Here is a 23222-nt window from a genome sequence, read left to right as displayed (position 1 = left end):
CAAAACAGCCTGGTATGATGCCTACTGTCTGCTAGGACTGTATCCAATGATGGATGGAATGCTGGTCAGTACAGTGCGGACTAATCTGAACGTACGATGTACTTGCCCTCAGACATATGAAGATATATTTATACACAATTTTTGGGAGGCTTAAAGGGGTATTCTGCCCCTAGGCATCTTATCCCCGGCATTCGTTTAAAGCGATGGGTGCAGCTCCGGAAGTGCGTGACATCACGACCATGCCCCCTCAATGCAAGTCAGTCACGTCCCCTCCCATAGACTTGCATTGAGGGGGCGTGGCATTGAGGGGGCGTGGCTGTGTTGTCACAAGCCTCCGCCCCACTTCACCAGTCATCCAGTGAAGTTCGCTCCGTGCACCGGATGTCTGGGGTGCCGCAGCTGAGATCGCAGGGGTCCCCAGTGGCGGGACACCTGCGATCAGACATCTTATCCCCTATCCTTTGGATAGGGGATAAGATGTCTAGGGGCGGAGTACCTCTTTAACATCTAAAAAAAAAAAATGTAATCTCAAAAACACCCAAAAAAGTAATTATACCTCCCCCCCCCCTCCATAAAATGTTATTGATTTTAGTGGGAAACAGTTCTCTGTTCACATTCAGTTTAATTGTAGAGTCGTACTTGCTACACACGTATAATCGAGCGCACGGAACTCCTTTTGCACCATTTAGTGCTGTGGGGTGCTGTGTGAACTCGCTTGTCATCCTGGGGGGGGGGGGGGGGGGGGTTGATCAGCTGTCTGGTGGCTGCGCTGGCTGGCTTGTCTCCCGGTGGCGGAGGAGGAGGTGCTGTCGGGCGCTGCATGGTCCTGCTTGTCATCACGGGGGTGGGTAATCAGCTGTCAAGCAAGGTTCAGTGTCCTGGCTGCACTGAGAGTTCGGACTCTATAAGCCGGGACATCTAGGGAGACCCCTAGTGGTCAGTTTTTGAAAGTAAAAAAAAAAACATATAAAGATAAATTTGTTAATTACATATTATTAGAAAGTTGTTTCTATTACATTGATTAACAAAATATAAAAAGTTTTTGTGGTGACAGGTACTCTTTAAAAAACAGCGTCAGGTTGTGTGTGGTATTGCAACTCAGTTCCATTGGAGTCAATTGTAATGCCACACACAGCCTGAGGACAGGTGTGGTACTGTTAGGGAAAGAAAGTAGTTCTGTTATTTTATTCCTGGGTAATCCTTTTAAGGCTACTCCGCCCGGTCACTAGTGTCCGAGCAATATTTTGGTTCTGCCATAGCAAATGTGTATTGTTCCTGATCTACTATTCTTAATCTGACCTGTGCCTGTTCACCTGATGTTTCCTCTGCCTTACCCTTGTGTACCTCGCTGACTCTTCTGTGCATGACCAGGACTGTTGACACTGAACCTCTGCCTGTATTTAGCCAGCTATTCATCCTGCTTCTACATGAACATCTTCTGCTCTGCTACACCCTGTAGCTGCTTAACCCTCGCTGGGTTTAATCTCCTTCTACTGACCAGCAGCATCCACTGGAACTGCTTTCTGCTACTAAATGTTAAACCCACACTGGACTATGTTGTGTCTGCTGCTTCTACCACAAAGTGGCAGGTCTATTTCACACCTTTGCCTGTGTACGCGTTGTCTGGCATCAGGACTGTCTGTCATGCTTGAACAGCAGTTACCTATACCAGGGCCACTCTTGGGCCAGTGCCCTGGTATTCTGTAGCAGATATTCTGTAGCAGTAGAAGTCCAGCTTCCACATCCTAGAGTTAGGTAGTGGGTTACAATTTAGAGGATAGTTAGATTCAGCTGCAAAGTTTGGCCGTAAGACAAAACGGTAAGGTAAAAACAGTAGGTTGGAGTGTTACACTCAAAAAGCTATCAGTTTGGAATGTCAATTGCAGCCAATAGATTCCCTTTAAATAAAAGATTAAACAATACATTGGCAGAAAAAGTAAGTGAACTCTTTGGATTCACCTAGAATTCTGCATTGATTACTAACAAAATGTACACCGTTAAGTCACAATTATAGACAAACATAGTCTAACTATACTAGTACTAGCACTAGACGACTATAGATATGTTTGCACCATTCATGTCTGTCATTGACACAATGAGTAAACATCCAGAGTGCAGGGAGAAAAAAAATAAGTGAATCATTTAATGTAATAATTTAATTTAATAATCTGAACATCTCCCTTTAGCTGCAGATACGTCCCTTAAATGTTTCCTGTAGCTACAAAAATAATTTGTGCAATTTTGAGGAGGAATTTTGGACCATTCCTCCCTGCAAATGTGTTTTAGTTGATCAATATTTCTTGGTTTGCTCATGTGCACAGTCCTCTTCAAAACATTCTGCCACAACTTGATATGGTTGAAGGGGTACTCCACTGGAAAACTTTTTTTTAAATCACCTGGTACCAGAAAGTTAAACAGATTTGTAAATCACCTCTATTTAAAAATCTTAATCCTTCCAATACTTATCAGCTGCTATATGCTCCACAGGAAGTTCTTTTCTTTTTGAATTTCCTTTCTGTCTGACCACAGTGTTCTCTGCTGACACCTCTGTCCATTTTAGGAACTGTCCGGAGCAGGATAGGTTGGCTATGGGGATTTGCTTATACTCTGGACAGTACCTAAAATGGACAGAGGTGTCAGCAGAGAGCACTGTGGTTAGACATAAAGGAAATTAAAAAAAACGAAAAGAACTTCCTCTAGAGCATACAGCAGCTGATAAGTACTGGAAGGATTAAGATTTTTAAATAGAAGTCATTTACATATCTGTTTAACTTTCTGGCAGCAGTTAATTAAAAAAATTTACTCCAGTGGAGTACCCCTTTAAAGCCTTATCACAGCTGTGACATTCCAAAACACAAATCTAAAATAGTAAAAAAAATATACATCCCTCATTGCAGGAGCTTTGCTAGGTCTTCAAACTAGAGCCCATAGCCCAAGTCACGCCCCTAACCTTACCCCCAGTCACACCATTAACCACACCCTCATTCACGCCTAATCGTACACTGCCTCCTTCTTCAATATACTCACTACTACCAGCCAGGGCCAGACTATAAACTCCCAGCCCTGCCACTCATCCCAGGATATGGTGGGAGGCCAGACAGAACGTTTGTCATGGCGCCAGCGGCATGATGACGTCGTATTATCACGCCACCGGTGTTATGACACAGATCTTACTGGAGCTGAAGTTTTCTATGTTTTATTTGTATTTAAAAAATCTGCCACTTGGTGTCTCCCTACTTGTCCAAAGCACATTTTGCCCATCTCTTGCACATACTTTGGACTACTGCTGGCCTGATAAATGTCCAAAATCAGGAAATGCAACGTGGAGTGCTGAGGGGGAGGGGGGGTCGCAGCCTTAGCCAATCATAGCTCATCTCACACTGAACTGCTCTGGGCTGTGTGTAGCAGAGTGAAGGAGGAAGTTCTACCCTGTATGGCTTCAAATGATGTCACACCTGCTAGGAAATTATGACTATTATGACCATACATATTACCATCATACTGTTACTGACCAAATCCTGTATACTGAGACCAATAATACCAATATAAAAGGAGGAATATTTACACCATACATATAATCATGAATATTATAACTGACCTAATCCTGTATATCGAGACCAATATTACCAATGATACCAGTATATAAGGAAAAATATTATCACCATACATATTACCATCATACTGTTACTGACCAAGTCCTGTATACTGAGACCACTATTACCAATAATAATACCAGTATACAAGGAGGAAATATCACCATACTTATTACCATCTGTATGCCATATAAGTGACTATATACAGGACCATATAGACAAAGATACCAGCTGTACACAGGATCTGTATACCATATAACTGATTACAGTTACATCTCACAGGTGACATTTTCTCTGATCAGAGTCACACACTTCCCTATCTGGATCAGAACACCATGATGACATCTCCCGGACAGAATCTGCCAGACAAACATTTTAGGTTCCTCTCTATAACACCATCCCTATCTCTTTACATACTCCCTATGTGTATTGCCCCACGTACTGTGACATCACTGTGTTTATTATCCCTGTACTGTGACATCACTGTGTTTATAATCTCTGTACTGTGACATCACTGTGTGTATTATCTCTGTACTGTGACATCACCGTATTTATTATCCCTGTACTGGGACATCAGTATGTATTATCCCTGTAATGTGACGTCACTGTGTGTATTATCCCTGTACTGTGATGTCACTGTGTGTTATCCCTGTACTGTGGCATCACTGTGTGTATTGTCCCTGTACTGTGAAATCACTGTGTGTATTATCCCTGTACATTGACATCACTGTGTGTTATTCCTTTACTGTGACGTCACTGTGTGTATTATCCCTGTACTGTGACATCACTGTGTATATTATCCCTGTACTGTGACATTACTGTGTATTCTCCCTGTACTGTGACATCACTGTGTTAATTATCCCTGTACTGTGACATCACTGTGTATATTATCCCTGTACTGTGACATTACTGTGTATTATCCCTGTACTGTGACATCACTATGTTAATTATCCCTGTACTGTGACATCACTGTGTGTATTATCCCTGTACTGTGACATTACTGTGTATTATCCCTGTACTGTGACATTTCTGTGTGTATTATCCCTGTACTGTGACATCACTGTGTATATTATCCCTGTACTGTGACATTACTGTGTATTATCCCTGTACTGTGACATTTCTGTGTGTATTATCCCTGTACTGTGACATTTGTGTGTATTATCCCTGTACTGTGACATCACTGTGTATATTATCCCTGTACTGTGACATTACTGTGTATTATCCCTGTACTGTGACATTTCTGTGTGTATTATCCCTGTACTGTGACATTTCTGTGTGTATTATCCCTGTACTGTGACATCACTGTGTATTATCCCTGTACTGTGACATCACTGTGTATATTATCCCTGTACTGTGACATCACTGTGTATTATTACTGTACTGAGACATCACTGTGTATTATCCCTGTACTGTGACATTTCTTTGTGTATTATCCCTGTACTGGGACATCAATGCGTATTATCTCTGTACTGGGACATTTATGTGTGTATTATCCCTGTACTGTGACATTTCTTTGTGTATTATCCCTGTACTGGGACATCAATGTGTATTATCTCTGTACTGGGACATTTCTGTTTGTATTATCCCTGTACTGTGACATTTCTTTGTGTATTATCCCTGTACTGTGACATTTATGTGTGTATTATCCCTGTACTGTGACATCACTGTGTGTATTATCATTGCACTGTGACATCACTGTGTATATTATCCTTGTACTGTAACATCATTGTGTGTATTATCCCTGTACTGTGACATCACTGTGTATATTTTCCCTGTACTGTGACATCACTGTGTGTATTATCATTGCACTGTGACATCACTGTGTGTATTATCTCTGTACTGTGACATCACTGTGTGTATTATCCCTGTACTGTGACATCAATGTGTATTATCCCAGTACTGGGACATTTCTGTGTGTATTATCCCTGTACTGTGACATCACTGTGTGTATTATCCCTGTACTGTGACATTTCTGTGTGTATTATCCCTGTACTGTGACATCACTGTGTGTATTATCCCTGTACTGTGACATCACTGTGTATTATCCCTGTACTGTGACATTTCTGTGTGTATTATCCCTGTACTGTGACATCACTGTGTATTATCCCTGTACTGTGACATTTCTTTGTGTATTATCCCTGTACTGGGACATCACTGTGTATTATCCCTGTACTGTGACATCACTGTGTGTATTATCCCTGTACTGTGATATTTCTTTGTGTTTTATCCCTGTACTGTGACATCAATGTTTATTATCCCTGTACTGGGACATTTCTGTGTGTATTATCCCTGTACTGGGACATTTCTGTGTGTATTATCCCTGTACTGTGACATTACTGTGTATATTAAAAGGGTTATCTTTCTGAATTGTTTTCATTATACCCAGTATATATATATAAAAAAAAAAACTGCTCCGGTCCCCAGCTATGATTCTTTTCCTAAGAGAAAGCGTGATGCCTGGGCCTGGAATAACGTCAGGGCCCAGTGTGTCATGTTTCCGCTAGGTCAATCACTGGCCGAGGTGCGACATAGCTACGGACAGATATTGGCCTAGCAGATGTAAGACACACAGGACCCCCGATGTTACTCCAGGCCCAGGGATCACGCTTTCTCTTGGCAAGAGGATGGCAGCTGTGGACCGGAGCAGGAGATTGGAGGCACCGCAGGAGGGCTGGAGGGGAGTAAAGGTTTATTTTTTTATATAGTAGGTATGGGCATAGTAGATATAGTGGGTATGGGCTGAATTGAAAACCTTCCCACAGGATAACCCCTTTAATCGTGTACTGTGACATTGCTGTGCACATTAACTTTGTACTGTGATGTCACTGTACATATTAACCCAGCTTTTGATTTTGACTGAAAACTATGGTCTGCTGTGATTTATCAGTCCAGGTCAAAAGTTGTTCGGCTCATTGAAATGAATAAGGTACAGCACGGATCCACCAGAGATTTGCCAGTAGGTGGTTTTGAAATTCTTTCACCGGATCCAGCTGCCGGATGCACACATCGTGGTGTGCGTTCCCCATAACTCAGGATCAGTACAGGATAAGTAATGTATGCACACAGTGATCCCACAAGCAGAATAGTGAATACAGCTCTGAGGTATAATACAGGATATAACTCGGGATCAGAACAGGATAAGTAATGTAATGTATGTAGACAGTGACCCCACCAGCAGAATGGTGAGTACAGCTCTGGAGTATAATACAGGATATAACTCAGGATCAGTACAGGATAAGTAATGTAATGTATGTACACAGTGACCTCACCAGAAGAATGGTGAGTACAGCTCTGGAGTATAGTACAAGATATAATTCAGGATCAGTACAGGATAAGTAATGTAATGTGTGTAGACAGTGACCCCACCAGCAGAATGGTGAGTACAGCTCTGGAGTATAATACAGGATATAACTCAGGATCAGAACAGGATAAGTAATGTAATGTATGTAGACAGTGACCCCATCAGCAGAATAGTGAGTACAGCTCTGGAGTATAATACAGGATATAACTCAGGATCAGTACAGCATAAGTAATGTCATGTATGTATACAGTGACCCCCACCAGTAGAATAGTGAGTGCAGCTCTGGAGTATAAGGGTAGGGTCACACACAGCACATTTGCTGCGTATTTGACACTGCGGATGTGCTACTGCCTGTCCCAAGAGTGTGCATCCAGTTTTTTCCCCGTGTCCTGCTCGCAGCAGCAATCCGCCGCTACGAGCAGACACAGAGGGAGCTCTCCAGACATGGTGGCTGCTCCACCTGCTTCACGAGCTAGGCCATAATCGGCAGCGATGGCTGAAGTACACTGCGCATGCGCAACTCACAGCTCCCCCTGTGTCTGCTCGTAGTGGCGGATTGCTGCTGCGAGCAGAACACAGGGGGAAAACCGCTGGAGGCACACTCTTGGGACAGGCAGTAGCTCAGCTGCAGCATCAAATAGGCAACAGATGAGCTACGTGTGACCCTACCCTAATACAGGATGTAACTCAGAATCAGTAACAGAAGTGCAGCTCTGTTACTCCTGATCCTGAGTTGCATTCTGAATTAAGCATCCAGCTTAACATTAGGATTTGCAGGAGTGGAGCTGCTGAACGAGATCAAAATATGTCAGCACAGCATTTGTTGATAGCGCCCAGCACTTCCTGTCTATGCAGTCCTCTCCGAATCTGATGCTGGGCAGTATCAGGGAATTGGCCATGTATGTAGTCACATTTAATCTGTGCGGCCCAGTGCTGTCTTCCTCTCCTCTTTTTTTCTGCAGAGGAGACATTTAGTAAGGAGAGAAAGACCGCACCGGGCCGCACAGATTACATGTAACTACAAAACAGTGCAGGGTGCCATGGGCCCAAGTCCGCTCCATACACCGACAGCCACATGAGCTTCCGGACGACATGGTGAGGGACACTGACACAGGCTGTATGCCTGCACTGCTGGGTGTAGGGCTGTGGTGGGGGCAGTAGACAGCCACCAACCACCAGAAATGATGAGGCTGAGGGCCTACTGAAGTTCCGTCATTCTCCCCTGTGCTGCGCAGCGGCATCTACCTCACTCTTAAAGCCCAGAGGGGCGGCCTTGACTCTTCCATTAGGCCACTTAGACCGCCTGCTGCCTAAGCCTGATCAGAAGCCCTGACCTCATGGGTCGGGAGCCGGGGCCAAAGCGAGGCCCCCACAAACACGAGGCCTTAGGCAGTGGCCTAATTGACCTAATGGAAGAGCTGCCTCTGCATCTAGTGCATTAAAAGAGATAGAATAAGTGATCCAGTGATCAATGTATACTATTTACCTGGAGCGTATATACAATATGCATATCACCTTATGCAGATAGGGTACAAATAGTCCATCCACTGAGGTGCTGTCAGACACGTAGGGTAGTGGGATTCAACGACTGCCTATCCGCATGTAGACAATATGATAAAATAGAAAAATAAACCTCTATAGGCGCTGCTCCTCTCATGGACACACATGTTCTTAATGTTCAGATTCGACTGAATAACCAGTTACGCATTTCGGGCATTGACTCTTCATTAGATTGCCAATTTGAAGAAGGGTCAGTACTTGAAGTGTGTAATTGGTTATTTAATAAATTGAATCTGAACATTAAGAACAGCAGTTTGCTTTTTTCTGTTTTATCATTCATAATATTCTAATATTGAAGTACGAAGGGGGGAAGCAGGCCCCCACTTACATCAGGTATGTAGGCAGACCTGATATAAAGGAGGAAGAAATTAACCTAGCTTATATGAAGGGAAGGGAGCTTGCTTACCTACCAATTTACCTAATACAAGGGAGGGGGGGAGAGAGAGAAGTCTACTAACCTAATATAGAAAAGGGAATCTACCTAGTTTATATAGGGCTTAACTACTAAATGGGGCATAGAGGGGGCGTAACTGCTATATGGGGGCTACCGAGGGGGCCTAACTGCTATATGGAGATACAGAGAGGGCCTAAATGCTATATGGGGGCACTGTTACTATGTGAGGCAATATTGAAGGGAAGATTGTATAGAGGTGTGGATGGTGCTAAAGCGAGGAGCCTAAAATGTTTGTCTGACAGATTCTGTGGAGACCAGAAGAAGTCTTCATGATACCCAGGACAGATAGAGGAGAAAAGTAAAAGTGAATGACTCTCAACTAAGAAGACGTGACCTGTGATTTACTTGGAGAAGACATTGGCCCTGATTAACTAATAGTGTTGGGTTATTTTCAGGGTGTTTTTTTTTTCCCCCCGACTATTTTTTTTCACACGTATTTATTAATGTTTCGTACATGTCTGGAAAATTCTGTTGCATGATATCAAATTCTGTCGCACGGGAAAAAGAAAGGGTCGCACAGTAAAAATAAAAGCAAATAAATAAAGCAAAGTAACTCTGCACCAGGACGTAACTTTACATTCATGGTCGTTAATGGGTTAACAAAAAAAAAAAAGAGATTCCGATTTTTTTTAATAAAAAATGTAATATAAAAAACTACTATGGGGACAATGTAACAGGATTTTCATAAAACCCACACTTTTTAACAGATTCCCCACACTTCAAGGAAGTCGGATTTTCAAGTTCAGTATTTCACTATTTTTCTGTCGGGTTTTCAGGAAAATGTCGGGAACACGCCCCTAATTATGCAAATCACACCCCTTTAGTAGGGTTAAAAAAAATACTCAGAGTAATTAGAAAACAGTTGGGTTTTTACCAGTATAATGTGTCGCATAAAGTGTCGCAGAGGACCTGCAACACAAATTGTGTTGCATAACCCGATAAGAAGAGTCGGGATCATGTTAGTAAATCAGGGCCAATACGTGTGTTTCCCTATATTTAACTGTAATCACTTATAGTCCTTGTGTAGTGTTGGTGTCTACCTGTATATGATGACTGTATGGGGGAAATATTGGTCTTTGCATAGTGGATTAGTGGATAGTGTGGGGGTATTAGTCATTCTGTGGTGGTAGTGGTCATGGTATGTTGTTATTATTTGTCCATTTTATACTGGTATTATTGGTATCAGTATACAGGATTTGGTCAGAAACTGTATGATGATAATATGTATGGTGATAATATTTCCTCCTTGTATACTGGTAATATTAGTCTCAGTATACAGGATTTAGTCAGTAACAGTATGATGGTAATATGTATGGTAATAATATTCCTCCTTGTACTGTATACTGGTATTATTGGAAATATTGTTCTCAGTATACAGGATTTGGTCAATAACAGTAGGATGGCTGTATTTTTGGTGATAATATTCCTCCTTGTATACTGGTATTACTGGTAATATTGGTCTTAGAATACAGGATTTGCAGTATGGTGGTAATATTTTATTTCTTCTTTATCCTATTGTTGCTTGGTAAATGTATGACTAATTTAGAGGTATATAGTATTTTATAGTTATCTAGGTAGTCAGGTATGTAGGTAGGTAACTAGCCAGTTAGTTAGGTAGCTAGGTATGTAGTTAGGTAGCAAGGTACGTAGGTAGCCAGTTTTGTTGGTAAGTAGTTAGGTAGTTAAGTACGTAGCTGGGTAGTTAGGTAGAAAGGTATGTGTGTAGATATTTAGGTAGGCAGGTATGTAAATAGGTAGTTAAGTAGCCAGGTATGTAGGTAGGTAGGCAGTTACGTAGGTAGGTCTGTGTTTCCCAACCAGGGTGCCTCCAGCTGTTGCAAAACTATAACTCTCAGAATACCTGGACAGCCTCTGGCTGTCTTTGCATGCTGGAAATTGTAGTTGTACAACTTTTGGAGGCACCCTGGTTGAGAAACACTGCAGTAGGTGGTTAGCTGGGTTAGGTATGTAGCTAGGTAGCCAGGTATGTAGGTAGGTCACTGTTTCCCAACCAAGGTGCATCCAGCTGTTGCAAAACTACAACTTCCAGTATGCCCAGACAGCCTCTGGCTATGCAGGCATGCTGGAAGTTGTAGTCTTGCAAGTTCTGGAAGCACTCTGGTTGAGAAACACTACATACATTGCTAGTTTGGTAGCCAGCTATGTAGGTAGCTAGTATGTAAGTAGCCATGTATGTAGGTATGTAGTTTGGTAATAAGGTATGTTGTTAGCCAGTATATAAGTAGCCAGGTAGTTTGGCATCCAGGAATGTAGGTGGCCAGGAGGTCATGCTCTGCTGTAAATGCACGCGTATGCGCACACAGGTGAAAGCAGCTCTAGCTTGCCTGGGGATCCGAGACAAGGGTCCTGGATCCCCATAAGGCAGCGAGCCGAAGCCAGACTCTGGGCTATGGGGGCCAGACCTGAGGCTATTGCCCCATTAGCCCCCCCCCCCCCCCCCCCCCAGTGACGTCACTGCCTCATAGACTGTAAGCTCTCATGGGCAGGGCCTCCCCTCCTGTTGTTTGAATAATCAGTGTGTATTATTGTATTATTATGTCTAATTTTGTTCTTATTTGTATACTCAAAAAATGTATTTGTATTTGTTGATGCTATATAAATATTTATTATAATCTATTATTATTATGTCAACTGTAAATTGAGTAAACATTCAAAGTAAATTAAGTAAACCTCAGTGTTCATGATAAGAGCTTCAAGCGCTTACCTGAAAAGGTGTTTTAGGTAAGATTTCATTAGATTCATAGATGCTGTTAGACTCACCGCAGATGGCAGGTACCCAGGGAGTAGTAGATCCGTAGTTCCACGGTAGTCTGGAGCGGGTGATGTAATGGATCCGCTGGACCTGTGTGGCAGATGACGTGGGCCGTGCCAGGGAGCGGAGTCTAAGGTGCCGCTGGGTTTCACCAGAGCCCGCCGCAAAGCGGGTTGGACTTGCTGTGGCAGGCGACACCCAGGTCGCTACCCCTGGCACAACTCGATGCGCACGCGCGCGTCGGAGCTGAGAGACAGAGGCCGGGGACAGAGGTGAGTGACGGGCTGAGACTCGCATGCGGGCGCGTCCTGCGATGCGAATCCCAGCCCCGCCGGGAGCCGACATACAGGGAGAAATGGCCGGTATGTCCCTCCAGGGCTCTGTTTATTAAAGATGCTTTGCCTATAAAAAAAGAGCCACCAAAAGCCTGTTTACTATCAAGTCTGTTCTTTTTAAGAAAGATAGAATAGGATGATCCAAGGAAAGCATTCATTGACGAAACGCGTCCTGTAAAGATGTGGGACTAAATAAATCTTTATTTTATTAAAAGATAACATCCTCTACATATAGGGGTTTTGGCTTTTCTTCATAGGTTACTATTTAGAACTTTAATATATAAATATAATTTCAATATATAATTTAAATATAAATTCCAGAAAACAAAGTGGCATGAAAATAGCAAAGACATATTTAAAAAATACCATTAAAATGTCCACTATATGATGTTTTTTTTTTTTACATGAATTTTAAAGCCAGATAGCAGAGTGTGTATGTATGAGCCCTGAAATGAATGTAAAATGTAGAAAATACACAACTGGAAAAAATCCCAGAAACAAGTTCCTATCATGTCCTATTTTACATAATATACTGTATGAGACAACTAGCTGCAGCAAGATCCCTGCCCCACTGCTCTACCTATTATGTCTAGGCATACAAGCACTGCCCATTATAAATATCAATTTCTCCACTTAGCAGATACTTGGCAATTTTATCCTCTAAAACTGTTCAGAAACACTGAACTCACTGAAAAGGACATCTACTGTTAGGCTATGTTCACACTATGGAATGTCTGCATGGAGGATCTCCGTGTGGACATTCCAGACACTGCGGGGCGCCAGCATAATATGCCAGCACTAGAAACGCACAGGAATGCTCCGTCTCATAGATGGCCATGCATTCCGTGCAGACTCCACACAAAGAATGAATGTCTTCTTTCTTTGCAGACACAGAAAATGTAATTTCTGTGCCGAAAACATCTGGCACAGAAATTCCGCTGTGTGTACAGCGCTGCAAAATTCCGTTGAATTTAACAGGACTCTGCTGCTCTGGAATCTCCGTGCCGGATTCCAATGCGGAATCTGTCTCAGAAATTCTGACATGTGAACACGGCCTTAGACTTGATAGTTTTAAGTCTGAGAGTTTATTTTACGCAGTGTAAAGCTGTGCAAAGTGAAGAATAGGAAGCCTGCTTAGAAACACACAGATTCACCGCTCAAGATATAGTTAGTACGGTCGAAAAAAGACATATGTCCATCATCATCTTCTAATTCTAGACTCAGGACAGAGCTGCACTGTTCAGCACTTACGCTAGGTTCACATCACGTTTTTCCCCATACGGGAGCGCATACGGCAGGGGGGAGCTAAAAACTTGCGCTCCCGTATCCCTGCGCATGCGGTCCCGTATGTAATTAATTTCAATGAGCCGACCGGAGTGAACCAGTCAGCTAATTTTTCCCCGTATGCGGTTTTCTACCAGACCTAAAACCATGGTTGACCGTGGTTGACTCATTGAAATGAATTACATACGGGCGGCATACGGCAAGGATACGGGAGCGCAAGTCTTTAGCCCCCCCCTGCCGTATGCGCTCCCGTATGGGAAAAAACGTGATGTGAACCCAGCCCTACAGCTATAATGTCCTATAGACAAGGAGTATCTGCAGAGAAGCTACCAAATCTTATGATGGAACAGTTGACAGATTGCAGTATTAAAGGGGTACTCTGCTGCTCAGCATTTGGAACAAACTGTTCTGAACGCTGGAGCTGGCGCCGGGATCTCATGACGTCATAGCCCTGCCCTCATGATGTCATGTCCCGCCCCCTCAATGCAAGTCTATGGGAGGGGGCGTGACAGCCGGCACGCCCCCTCGCATAGACTTGCATTGAGGGGGCGAGGCGTGACGTCATGAGGGCGGGACTATGACGTCACAAGCTCCTGGTGCCGGCTCCAGCGTTCGGAACAATTTGTTCCAAACACTGAGCAGCGGAGTACCCCTTTAAGGATGGAAGAACATGATAAGCTCAACAAGGAGACAACATGGTCACAACCCTCCACTATTGGTCTGGGGACAAGGTGCAGTGCTTCTGAGTGTGGGAGAACCTCAGAACAGGTGGCACCTGCCTCTTTTAAGCAAAAACTAATAATTTTAAAATAAAAATACATCTTACTGCTGACTGAAATTCTGAATTACTCCAATAATTCATCTACAATGATAGGTCAATTGTAAGTCCTGCTAAGTCACTCCATGGACTGTAGACTATTGTTAGATATTCCGTCATGGGGATTTGTTTCATACTGTGCTTCCGCTTTATGGCATAGAGTTTTCACATTTTCTCATTTTTTAAAACAGCTTTGAGGTTCACGAGCTTAAAGTAGGAGTTCATGTGGGTGTTAAAATTGCAAGGAATCTTAGCCAGACAGCAAAATAAGGGGTTTAATCAACAAAATAATTGGTTTAACTCCTCGGGCTCTAGAGCATTGTCTCTGTAGAACATGAGGAGGTTTCTTAGCAACTTCATGCTACATTTTCTATGCAAATGTTTTCGACATATGGCTTGTTCTGTATCCCACTGCCTATAACTAATGTACCCAAGTGATGTTTCAGATCTCCTGGCAGTCTGGGCCCTTTGGCTTTATGCCACATCAAAGTAAATTGTGCTTTCGGATCTCTTTGGATAAACAGGTTGTCCAGTGTGGGTGGATGTATCAGTGTCCTGATGTGTTGATGAATGGGGGTAGCTAATGTGTTTGTGCCAACATAGTTAGTAGGGTGCCACTGATTTTCTTTAAGGATATGTCATCAGGATATAGTGTGATATTTTAGCAACAGCGCCACCTTTGTCCAGCAGCTGTGTTTGGTATTGCAGCTCAGTTCTATATCAGTTATGTTCTGTAGGTGCAAATTACCAGACACAGATTGAAAGAATAATGGGGGTAGCCATCTTGTCCTCAAACAGCATTTGGAGATATGCTTTACAGCAAGTCCCATAGACATCAGGGGAGTATACAAGGGGGGTGGTTTCGCAATTTTAAGCACCTGCTTGAACCCTTTTCAACTACATACGGATGCTTTGCAACGCCAAGATAACTAAGTTAACCAAGGTAATTAAGGGAATGGGTGGACTGTAGAACCAGGACAGGTTATCAAGCTTGGGGTTTTTTAGTTTGGAGAAAAGACGTCTTTGGGGCGATCTGATCACAATGTACAAATATATGAATGGACAGTACAGAGATCTTTCTAGTGATCTTTTTATACCTAGTCCGGTAACCATGACAATGGGCCGCCTCTACGTCTAGAGGAAAGAAGGTTTCACCATGATCACAGACAGAGATTCTTTACTGTAAGAGCAGTGAGACTATGGACCTCTTTGCCACATGATGTTGTGATGTCTAACTCAATAAACAAGTTCAAGGGGGGGCCTGGGAGTTTTTCTGTAAAAATATAATATTACAGCTTTTGGACACTAGATTTATGTGGATAGGACATTGATCTAGGGATTTATTCGGATCGCCATATTGGGGTCGGGAAGGAATTTTCCCCTGATATGGGGCAAATGGCATCAGTCTCATGGGGAGGGGGGGTTGCCTTCCTCTGGATCAACACAGTAAGACTACATTTTTTATTATTTCTTCTACTACCCTGTGTAAAGTTCATTTTTTGTCTTGAATGTTGAGCTGTAGTTTTTTTTACCATTTTTTGGTAGATGGGATTGCTTTGATTGCTTTTCATTCCATGCTTTCTGAAATGCGAGGTGGACAAAAAACAATTATAGCATAGGATATAATATTTTGGTTGATGGTATTAAAATGTTACAAAACACAAAATTAAGACTATTGAGTGGAACAGAAGAACCAAAGACAGATAGCTGTGACACTTGCCTAGTACGTACGTGTTCACACAATAAAATATTCAAAATAGAGTTTAACTGGGACAGGTCTCTAGGCTACTATCAGCAATATACGTTTTAGACAAGAGATAGTCATATAAAAAAAATGGTTTATTTACAGAAGTAAAAAATATATACTAATCACACTAATAAAACCGCATACCTTAATGTAAACAGTAATCTTAGATAATATATAAACACATATATGTAAGTGTTGCCTAAAATGATACTAAATGCTCATATAGAACAAAGCAACAAATTGGAATACAACCACTATATAAATCATGTCTATAAGGAAAACAGGGGTGACTTGAATTTCATTAAGGAGCTTGTAAATTGTAAATTTTAATTGTAAATGTAAATTTTTTTTTAGATTAGTTTTCTGGTCCCTCTAAGGGACTTCACTTTGCAAACACTTGATTCCATATATAGTATACTGCAATAGGTATTGAAGTGTCCTGTCATTTCGATGTTTTCATATGCAAAACTATATGTCATGAACTGAGGGCAGGGACTGAACCCTAAGCTGTCCCTAAGACATCTCTCCCTGCCTACTTGCCTAGACACCCTAGCGGTGAATGACAACTTGGGGACGGTCCCTTTCTTGCGCTAAAGTGTATGGGGGCGTATAAGTCAACAAAACAAACTGAACTTTAAAAAGCCGGGGAACAAGTCAGGAACATAACGGAACCAACAAACATATATACAAATACAAACAAGGCAGGATATAACATACTAACATACAGTTAAGAAACTGGAAACAAGATAAACGGCAAATAAGATAATGTTAACAAGACTAGATATGGGGATAAGTTTACAGCAGACAAAACCAGGAGATGCAGGGGATGAACAGGTTAATTGAATGTCAGAACACTTAGTCAGGAAATCAAGAGCACTGTTCACTCTGGACTCAGAACAAGGAACACGATAGACACCCCACTTCAAACATGGAAGAACATCAATACCAAAGCCTAATAGGCTCCTAGCCAGTGGGCACTCTCCACCGAGTGATCAGGATACTGGCCTAGAAGGAAACAAAAAGTCCTAAATACAAGCAAACACGGGTACAGGTACAAGACAAAATGCAAAGAGTGAATACAGACTAAGGCAACACAAAGCAAATGCAGAAGGAAAACAAGAAATACTAAAAAGTACGCAAACAAAACAGGCTAAAATCTATACAGTGGTCCCTCCACATACGATGGTAATTCGTTCCAAACGAGCCATCGTTTGTCGATTCCATCGTATGTTGAGGGATTCGTTCAATGTAAAGTATAGGAAGGTGTACTCACCTGTCCCCGCTGCTCGCGATGGTGTCCCCGCCGCTCCCGATGGTGACCCCGGGCCTCTGCTGGGCTCTCCTGGTCTTCTCCGGTCCTCCGCTGTCTTCTCCGGTCCTCTGCTGTCTTCCACAAGGCCTTACTGGGCCTGCGTAGCGACGTCATTACGCCGCTGCGTACGCCATTCCTATTGGATGACGTGCGCAGCAGCGTATTGACATCATCGGAGAGGGCCGAGAAGACGCCGGAAGACCAGCGCTGGACCCGGAGGGCACCCCGGACATCGTGGAGGGGTAAGTAATATTTACCGCACCACACGGGGAACATTAAGCTGCTATCCGGCAGCAGCTTAAGCACTTAATGCGATGGCCCCGACATAAAAAAGCATCGTATGTCGATGCTGACATCGACATGCGATGGCCTCTGAGAGGCCATTGTATGTCGATTTGATCATATGTCGGGGCCATCGTAGGTCGGGGGGTCACTTTATATCAAACAGGACAGATAACCATGGTTAAAACTCAGGATTTGTGCTCAAACAAACATAGCTGAGGTGCATCATAAACAAGACATAGTGAGAGAACAGGTCTAATTACCAGCAGAGAGTTCCGGCAGAGCTAGGGTCTAAATAACCCCACCTGGGATCTCATAGGCTAGAAGCATTAACTCTTCCCAAACAAGTGAGAATTAACACAGAAACTGTTCAGACAAAAACAATGTCTGAACAGGACCCAAAGCAGAAAATACAAAATACAGAAAAATGGACATTACACTATAGCAGGAGAAACAAGGTAACCCGAGCTGCCTTCAGAGGGTCTTTGGATGCCATGTCAAATATTGGACACCCTGTGATTATACCCCATGCAGTAATGGGGTGATTGGACCCCATTACAGGATGCAACTTATAACCACCTAAATGCCACAATTGCCATTAAAAGTGGCATTTTGGTGAGGGGTGGATGGCAAATACTTTCTCTCAGCACTATTTATGCTGAAAACAAATAGCTTTTTCCAAAGTAAATGGGACTTAGAAGGAACTCCACTTTTTATCTTTTCCTTTTGATTTGTATATTGGTATCTTCTTCTCTGCTGTGATGGACAGTACTGTTACTCTTCGTTGCATTTTAATGAACAGGGACTCTAGTGACTGCAACCTTCGGAGTTCCCCTTTGCTTCCATTTCATTAATGACCAGGTTAATCAATGTTTTGCTAGCAGTAATTACCTCTTTCTTTGCAAATTTAGGTTGTTTTTCTTCATTAGGGAAGTCATTTGTTGCTGCGCACAGCCTTTCATTCTTAACTCCCACCAAGTTGTGTATCCAAGCTTGCAGTTTTAACCAATGTCTCCTACTTATCAGTCTGAATTAAGACAAACACTTTTTTTTTTCTTTTCCTTAATCACTTGTAATCTCGTTCACTGTCTCTGATGACAAAGCAGCCACTGTCTGCTATGATCCACACAGAAAGGATTAGGTTAAAACCACCAAGGACAATTGTACTATATTTTATTGTAAAACAAACCCATTTCCTCCTTCACTGGAGCAGAGACGGGAACATTTGCAATTATATATTAAGAAGGAAACTCGAAGGTGATGGAATCTTCTCAGGCATGGAATGTGGATAATGGATAAAGCTAAAGGTTTGCAGTTGGATTTAGGCCAGAAGAATGTTAATTCATCTTAAACTACACAGCCGTGTATTGGGGGAATTTGCCGGTCTGTAAGTTTTTGCAAACCTTTTGGCTTTATTTGCATAGTCATATTATAGTTGCCTAGTAAAAACGGGTCCAGATCTTTTAATTGGAAAAACAAAAACCCTTCGTGAAGCTGATTGTGAAGCAGATCTCTTTGCACCATTGTCTATTATGGGCGCATAATGATAACAAAGTTTACATTTAATTAAAAATGAATATGCAAATTAATTTCCTATACAGGAGGTAGGACTGTTAGAATTATGGGTCCAAGACTCCCCAGTCAACAGTGAAATTACTATGTGAACAAATTCGAAGACAGAGATGTTTTGGAATACATATCTAATGTTTTAGCTGTAAGAGCATCATGGGAGATGTAGTCCAAAACATCTGTGGTGCCAAAGGTCACCTATGCTTGTCCTAGCCCAACCACTGGTCTATTGACTTGAAAAACAACAGGATCATAGATCACTATGATGCTTTTGGTACAGGTCTCTAGGCCTGTGATATGTATGATTTAAATATAAACATGTGTCTGTATTATGTCCATGGGGATGTGGCAGAACACATGTTTACCTGTATATTATCAAAATCTGTATACCACTTTTTCTAATACATTCCTTGACTTCTGAAAGAAAATCTACAATGCCTACAGCTAACCCCCTGCAAGTAAACTGAATATAGAATACATAATTGTGTATGCTGGGCACAGGTTTCGTGATAAAGTAATATCCAGTGAGAGAATACTGATAAGGGGTCTATCTACGCCTATAGTTTTGTGCCTTACAAAATTCCTTGGGGCACGTGCCCCAGATCTTTTTAGAATTTAGATCCTAAAAAAATATTTGACCTCCACTATACATCGAGGCACCTAAACTTCCTTTTACGCCCATCATTCTCCATCTTTTAAACTATGTTAAAAGTAAATTGTGGAGAAGATATAATATGATCATGCATACAGACTTTCACATACATAAGAGTTTAAAGGGAATCTGTGTGGAGAGGGGACAGAATGTTATTGGGGCCAGTAGTGTAGACTTATCTGAAATGAAGGGTACCTTGATGGAAACCAGGTTTGCACATTATTGCTTGGGCCCTTACATCTTTTAAGTGAAACTATTTTTCCCAAGCAGCAACTGGTGGGTAGCAGATGGGTGGCAGCCTACAGGTTAGCTTTGACCCTTTGCATGCCTAAGTTTGTAGTATCAGTACTACCAGTTCTGATGAAAGACCAAAATGTGAGTAACAAACACATATGACTGAAGTGTTGCAGATTCATTGCAGATTTTCTATCAAAATCCCCGGACAAATCCGCAACAAATCTGGAGTATTTTAGTCCTGTGTGAACATACCCATTATGAAGAATAAAACTTTTTAATGATCAATTCTATAGTTTTATCTGAACTGCACTGTAATTTTTCTCAATGTACAAAGTTTCCCGAGGACTAGATTGGTTTAGACCAATATTCGCAGAGGGCAGATGTATGTAACACATTCATTATTCTAACTTCAGCACCCACACAAAAGAAAAACCCATCTGTGAGCAGACTCTAACCATGTAGGCTGTGTATAGCCGAGGAGCGTGGGTGCCCCTGGGAGGCCTCCAACATATACAGAAATTACAACCACAGAATGGGATTTCTGATATATAAATGATGCATTATGTGCATTAGGGAGTCAATGCACACGGATGAGTCAGGTTATGACCTTATGTCCATCTACTGGTCTCCGGACAAGTGGCAGCACTCTTTCTGGTTTACTGCACCCGTGCTATGTTATGCCGTGTAACCCCAGATTAGACAAATCAAATGAGAGGTTTATGATGTATCTCCACTTTTCTTTATTTTTGCACTTAGAATATGTCTGACCTTAAATCAATTCTATATCTGAGAACCCTACTGCATGATAGCAGAAGACTTCTTCCGTGAAGGTTTTAAGTCAACATTGGGTTTAAACCTCATATGATATTTCCAGTGGGATGAGATATGAAGAGGGTCCAGTCAGAGGCTCTGAAGATCATCCAAGGACATATCGGATACTTACAAGGACTTTTATGGACCTGAGGAAGAGGGGATGCTACCCCTCGAAACTTTGTCTGTCCTTATTTTATGAAGAATAAAATTATTTTATTTCTCCTCTTTTGAGTGGCGACATTGTAAGTATCCAATCTTTCGATGGATGATCCTCAGAGCCTCTGACTGGACCCATCTCATCTCTCAATGCTCCCACACTCTTTTTCTGAACGAGGACAGGATACCGTCAGCTTCCACCATCCCTGGCAGCCCCGAAAGTCTCAGCTGGGAATACTAAGGGCCAGCAGAGGTGTTGTGCCAGAAGCACAACTCCGACAGATAAATGCATTACTACCTTTGATGTACTCACCACATATAAAGAAGAATGGCACCTAGAGTGCCCTTTCCACTTTTCTCCTCTCTTTGGATATTTCCAGTGGGATGCGAGAGTTCAGAAAATGGTGGAATTCAGCCATAAACTTGACTTGAAGGAAGGATATACTGAGGTTCATTGAAGAGATCAGTGGTATGGAAACCTATTTTTCAAGCAATACTCCATGGGAAAAAAATATGCAAATTTTCTTTTTTCAAAAAGGAAAGGATCTCACATTTGCCAAACCAGTGTCTTTTTTTCCCCTTACTTTTAGAAGAAAGAGAGAGTTTGTGTTACGCCGAGCGCTCCGGGTCCCTGCTCCTCCCCGGAGCGCTCACGGCGTCTCTCTCCCTGCAGCGCCCCGGTCAGACCCGCTGACCGGGAGCGCTGCACTGACATTGCCGGCGGGGATGCGATTCGCACAGCGGGATGCGCCCGCTCGCGAATCGCATCCCAAGTCACTTACCCGTCCCGGTCCCCGGCTGTCATGTGCTGGCGCGCGCGCGCCAGCTCTCTGAGACTTAAAGGGCCAGTGCACCAATGATTGGTGCCTGGCCCAATTAGCTTCATTGGCTTCCACCTGCTCCCTGGCTATATCTGCTCACTGCCCCTGCACTCCCTTGCCGGATCTTGTTGCCTTGTGCCAGTGAAAGCGTTTAGTGTTGTCCAAAGCCTGTGTTACCTGAACTCCTGCTATCCATCTTGACTACGAACCTTGCCGCCTGCCCCGACCTTCTGCTACGTCTGACCTTGCCTCTGCCTAGTCCTTCTGTCCCACGCCTTCTCAGCAGTCAGCGAGGTTGAGCCGTTGCTAGTGGATACGACCTGGTTGCTACTGCCGCAGCAAGACCATCCCGCTTTGCGGCGGGCTCTGGTGAACACCAGTAGCCTCTTAGAACCGGTCCACCAGCACGGTCCACGCCAATCCCTCGCTGACACAGAGGATCCACTACCTGTAAGCCGAATCGTGACAGTTTGCATGTGATAAACCTCCAAATTTTAATCTCTAACAATAAGGAACTACAACAGACCACTACAGTTACGTGTAGGGTTACCACATTTCACACTCAGAAATACTTTTCACAATTTAAAGGGGGATGTGGTTTGGGTGCTTGGTTTATAATGTGGTTTACCACTTGGGTCTGGCTTAAAAGTCAGCCACGATAATGGGTAATAATTTTTACACCACAGATACCTTCGAGAGATAAAATATACGCAATGTAATGATGAAGTGTTGCCATGGCTAGCAGACATAACATTAAAATATTATATATTGCTTATGTTCCTAGAGCTGGGCTAACCCCGGGCACAATAGCTGAGCTGAGCCATGTGTATTATCCTGGCTGGGCATGCAACTATCTTGGGCGTAAATCCTAAAAGTTGCAATTGCTGGTAACAAAATACCTGGTTTACTACCGGCTGTAGCAGTGGTTTATCGACCTTGAAGTTTTACGTGTTTTAAAGAGAAAGTGTTCCTCTTCTATAGCTATAAGACAAACCAACAAAGGTATATAGAAAAAACAGAGAAGACACAATCCGCATCTAAGCGTAGTAAAATACAGTAAACTGGTGAATTTACAGATGTACAAAGAAACCAATAAGTATCGGCTCCTAAAGGAGCAACAGCTCCAGAAAATGGTAAGAAAGGTTTGCTCACCTTTTTGTGTTGTACCATGGGCACAACACCAATATGCACTTGTTTCCCACTATTCTGGGGGACACAGAGTGCAGGAGTGCAGCCAGCACTAAACCCGCTCCAACATGCAAAGGACGGTCACTTGAGTAGAAGAAAATCGGTTCAGGAGTTCCGAGGAAAAAACGAAGCGCTTCAATTGGCGCTCACCTCCGTCGCAGAAGTAGTGAAGTTTGGAATAAAATGAAATAAAAACCGCTTTGACACGGATTTAATGAAAAATAAAATGAAGGTTTATTCCTTCAGCATGCAGTACAGCGACGTGTTTCGAGGGGCGGGGACCCCCTCTTCGTCAGGCTTTCTGCCTATAAGACAAACCACAATTAGC

The sequence above is a fragment of the Hyla sarda genome, chromosome 5, assembly GCF_029499605.1.
Source record: "Hyla sarda isolate aHylSar1 chromosome 5, aHylSar1.hap1, whole genome shotgun sequence".
NCBI classification, from domain to species: domain Eukaryota; kingdom Metazoa; phylum Chordata; class Amphibia; order Anura; family Hylidae; genus Hyla; species Hyla sarda.
The sequence above is the reverse complement of the archived record's forward strand: the minus strand, read 5'-3'. Positions refer to the sequence as shown.